Source organism: Procambarus clarkii, chromosome 29 (genome assembly GCF_040958095.1).
Source record: "Procambarus clarkii isolate CNS0578487 chromosome 29, FALCON_Pclarkii_2.0, whole genome shotgun sequence".
NCBI lineage: Eukaryota > Metazoa > Arthropoda > Malacostraca > Decapoda > Cambaridae > Procambarus > Procambarus clarkii.
In genome coordinates, this window is record NC_091178.1 from 20,259,718 (window position 1) to 20,265,092 (window position 5,375).

Sequence of the window (5,375 nt, forward strand, 5' to 3'; positions counted from 1 at the left end):
GTTCATAGCTTCAAACACCAGTCACAAGTAATATGTCAGTGGAACGAAGTTTGGAATCGAGAATATCTAACTGCTCTGAGAGAGTATCATTACGGAGCAAGTAGCCTCTACAACAAAATTAACATAAACCTAAGTGATATTGTTCTGGTGGACGGTGACGAACCGCACTCAAAGGTCTTATTCTGCTATAGGCAGAATTGTCTCTGTTCATCTAGACAAACAGGGCATCTTGAGGTTATTGAAAGTCAAGTGCCGAGGAAGAAGAGTTGTTAGTCTGGTAAGCAACTATTAAAAAACTTTAGAAAAACTGGTTCCTCTGGGGTTAGCAGGAAACGAAGTCATTCAAAGACCAAGCACATCTACAGCTCCAGAAAGGTACACATGTCCCGAAAGGGCAGCAGCACAACAGGGCAAAATTAAAATTAAACAGTATTATAATTCTGAATATATTCAGTAATACCCGAGTTAGCAGAACATTGAAACTGCTTAGAGGTTTCCAACACCTGCAACTCTAGTACAGGACATCCGTATTGCACGAACAGACGTACATATATGTTGCTAACATAATATTGACCTTATAATTTTGAGGAGAAGTATCAGTATATGTCAATCCTAAACAGACTACCTCGACCCGTGTTTCTCTTCCCCGGAATTATGTTGAAAACTCTGATATCAAATTACTAACCCCTAACATACCAAATTAAAATAGTTATGTCAGGTTCTTACTAACAATATTAACATTACTAGTTTTGTCATAGAGAGCGTACTTAGTGGCTCCCAAGAAAAAACACGTTTTTGCCACACCAGCAAAAGTAGCTGTAGTCTGCAATATTTCTCTGGTAAACTTATAAAACCTCCAGTCTGAGAGGTAAACTACGAGAAAAGTATTTATAAGACTGGATACAACTGTAATTCATGAATAAATAAGCGTCTTCCTCTAATAACTGCTAATTAAATCAGAAAAAAATTGGATTCGTCCAGGACGTATCAATGGAGGAAGAGGCAGGCACAAGCGACGCCACACCAGTACGCACATGGCAGTCGAGACACATGGATGTACTGGTTCTCATCAGAACGTGATGCCATACTTATGCACAATCTATCCTACAGACGTGCAAATATGCTAGTTTTCAAACATAATCAACACGTACATCTTTCCTGAGTCTCGCAATACAGGAACAGCAAGATTCCGCCCAACTGACGAGCAAGTCCAAGTAGGAAAGGAAAGGGAAGGATACATTAAAGAAAGTATCGTACCCGAGCAATTGTTATATAGTTGTGTGGTGGCCATTTACATAATCTTGTTAAACATTGCCTGGTTATGATGCAGGCGCTCTAACCAAAAATGGGTTTGCCAAAATATTAACGCTTACTCTTCTACCTTGAATATTCTCCGTGTGTTGAAAACATCACACTTACTACTTTATCAGGAGGTTCCATATCAGAGAAGGACGCCGGATGACCTGTAGCACCTTGAGGCTTCTTAAGTCGCCACTACAGTATCTACCTGCAAGGTTCCCTGTCTGGGATTGGTGGAAATCCAGAACATCTTATCAGACCAATTTGACTTTGGAGCTAAACTTTTAATAGTTCACACTAATTTGTAGATAAGTAACATTAGTAGTCTTGTTATCCATCTCTGGTGGTATAGATTATAAAAGTACAATCCCCCAAGTTTGTGGACTGGGTAACACCTGGCAGAAAATTAATTTAGAAAATACAGTCCACTTAAAAATACAGTCAATTTATTAATTTTATCAATTAACATAAATTTAGAAATCAATATTTTAATAATAATAAAATCAAATAATTCGTGCTAGGAAATTCCCCAACAATATTCGCTGATGAAAGGGAACAACAGTTTTTTGCAGGAGAATCACAGCTAATTGAAACAGAGTTGCAAAGAAGCTTAAAAAAATGACTGCAATGGATGAGTTTAACAAACACCTAAGGTGCATCACTGAAACAAACTGCTTAATTACTTCTAAAAACTGACCATGAGAATAAAAATGGGTTGTAATACATGAATATTAATGAGTTGATTGCCTAATTTGGGTCAGTAGGTCTGCAGCTAAATTATTTATCTCGTATGATCTTATGGAATTACAGGAAATAATAGGGTATTTTAAGAATTAACAGAACATCAAGGCGCCCTGGTGTTCCAACATAATCAACATTTTGAAATTACAATGCATTCTCAAATTTTGTTTGTGATAGGTACACACTGAAAGACAGTTTACATATTTATAAATATGTTTCATGATGATTAATACACAAGGTGTTCCCCAAAAAATGTATACCCACTTTAACAACTGATAGCTCAACTGATGTTTCTTTCATTTCAGATTTAACTCATTGGAATTAATAATGGCATCTAGAATAAGCTTTGAAGAATGGTAATAATAAAATGTTTCTGGAAGTTTGAAAATACAGTTGTAGTACACAGAGAGTTTAGGGAGTTTCAAATAGAACCACCGACACGACTTACCATCACTCGAATTAGATATAAGTTTGAAGCCGATGAAACTATTCAGAATAAGAAACTCCACTGGGGCTGTGAGGCGACGCGGACCCGCTACCAAGGCATTGCCGGCCACGCACTTTACCACCTGTACCACTACGGACTTGCTAAAGTCATACAACCGAATTTCTATTGAAATTACAGGAAATATGGACGCCCCTTCTGAAGTCAGTCCAAGTTTTACGTATGACTCCCAAGCACTCGGGTGAAGGACACAGTAGTTCAACACCATAAGCCTCAACTTTAGATACACACTGAATATCACATTAAAGCGATTTATATCAACTCGAACTCCCAACCATTGCCAACTGCACACTACCACTAGAGTATGATTTTCTGTTTCTGTGAACCCGTTGGATTTTTTCATTGACATATATCACGTCAGAGTGAATTTTTTGTGTGTAACTATTCAGAATGTCCACAACAAATTTCGGAAGACTTCGGACAACGACGAGACCTACCAAGCAAGAAAGAAAACTGGAAACGTATTACCAAAGTTCAAGAAAATCTGTGTGGCAAACGAGTCGTGACGTAGGAACTTCGAACTTGTTTACCGAAGTGCTGTCATTGGAAAAGTTACATTCCAAGATTACACTTTACATTTAATGAACTGGAACCGGACCATAGAGTGGAGTATTTACAATGGTACTTGACAAGAGATATTGATGATGCACATTTTCCAACAAAGATTGTGCAGAGTGTTGCAGCTCCATTTAAATTAAATGGTTCAATTACTGCCACAATTGCACCTACTGGGGACCTGAGAATCTGCATGTTAGGGTGAAACATCATGGTAATTAACCAGAAGCTCCAGTGTGGTGTGCCTTAGCAAGACTATTAAATGGGCCATTTTTTTTTACGCTAATGGGACTGGTTCCACTTAGTTGATCTTGTTGCAGTAGTCTGTCATTGTAAGCTTTAGAGAGGTATTAAAGATGAAGAGTTTTATTTTCAGCAAGATAAGGCACCGCCACACTACTATTGTTTTGTTGCCGCCGAAGGCGGCTAGTTTATTGTGCACCCCATACTCATCCTGTGAGCGGTAGCGCAAAAGCATTACAGAGGGCACAAAAGGTCTTTATCAGACCTCATCTTAGATTATTACATAAACAGTTTCTTCAATCCTTCACACCTTATACAATGTCAGCTAGTTACAGAGAAAGTGCTATTACAAGAGCTACATATTTACAGTAAGTCATCATACATTAATGGTAGGTCTTGTTGCTAATACATAATAGTTTGACCAATGGGGATATTACAGAGTCATAGGGGAGCTTCTGTTTATTATTAGTCCTCACAATACACTACTTGTTTCTGAATCTCATATGTCGTTCATCTACTGGCAGCAAAATGTGGGTACAGTGCAAGGATTTCAGGTAATTTATCCATGGTAATAAGATAGGTTGCCATATCATACAGAGTGAGCTTAGATTTATCTCTAAAAGGCTCAATTTTACAACAATCCAAGATATAGTGTTCGAGTGTGTGTCCCTGCCACACACTTTTGTCCACAAAAGTGTCCACACACTTTACACTTTACTTCATCTAGATCCCTATACAAGCCGAACTGCCAGAGATACTTGTAGCCAAGTCTTATACGAGCTGTGACAACATCTGTTAGTCTACTGACTTTGTTACTTCCCCCATACACATGTTTTACTTCACACATTTCATTGTGATGAACAATGGACCTGCTAGTTCCAGTTTGCACTGTTCTACTTTCTTCAAATCCATCTAGGAGTTCTCGTCTAATGACACTTTTAAGGGACCTATTTGATAACTCAAGATTCCATTCAATATTGTCTTTATTTACTATAGCCTTAGCAAGGGTGTCAACTTTGTCATGTTCCTGCATGCCAATGTGAGAAGGAATCCACAACATTTTTATATTTACCCTCTTGCTAAGTATTCTTACATATCTACGTCTAGCTTCCAAGACAAGCACGTTATTACTTGATTGCAAACTGTTTATTGCTCGTAGTGAGGATAGGGAGTCAGAAATAATTAAGCTGTCTACTTCAGTGTTGTCAATAATTTCGAGTGCTACCAGTATCGCTACCAACTCGGCTTGCATTGTGGACGCCCAGTTACTAATTCGGATATTTCTTTGAATTATTCTGCCATCGGGCTGATGAGCAATAACAGCACTTCCTGCCCTCCCTGTAGCTGTATTGAGTGATCCGTCAGTGTATATGGTCTGTGCAATGTTGTTTTCAGCTTGTATATTGTGAATGTGTTCTATGGTGCTTAATTTAGCAGCAACCTGAGCATTAGAGTTGCTTGTGATTAGTTTCTTGGTGGGGTATGCAGGGGTCTGGATGTCAAAAGGTACTATCTGCCAGGGTGGAAGGAAGTGCTGTACTCTTTCATCTGTATATACATCGTGCAGTCCCATCATTTTAATATGAGTGGCAGTTCTTTGAATCCATTTAGACTAGCTAGTTCCATTTCGTATGTGTTCTAACAGTGCAACTGACAAAAAGTTGTTTTTGTTATCACGCAGCAGCTTTAGTCTCATCATAAGATTAATTTCAAATATTCTATCTCGAATGCTAAGTATATTTAATTCTTTCCGCATGTTGAGAACTTTGGTAGTTATAGGACAGCCAAGTATAATTCTGAGTGCTTCATTTTGCATTTTTTCCAGTCTATCAATACTTTTGCCATTCTGCAGGACCAAAGCTGGTGCATGATAGTCTATCAGAGACCTTATATACGCTAAATACATCATTCTCGCTATTCTAATATTAACACCATATTTCGGGCTGTACCCCACTACAGTTCTGAGAGCCTTGAGTCTGTCTCTACATTGTTGATGTAACTTATTGACTGCAGTTGAGGTACAAGGGACAGA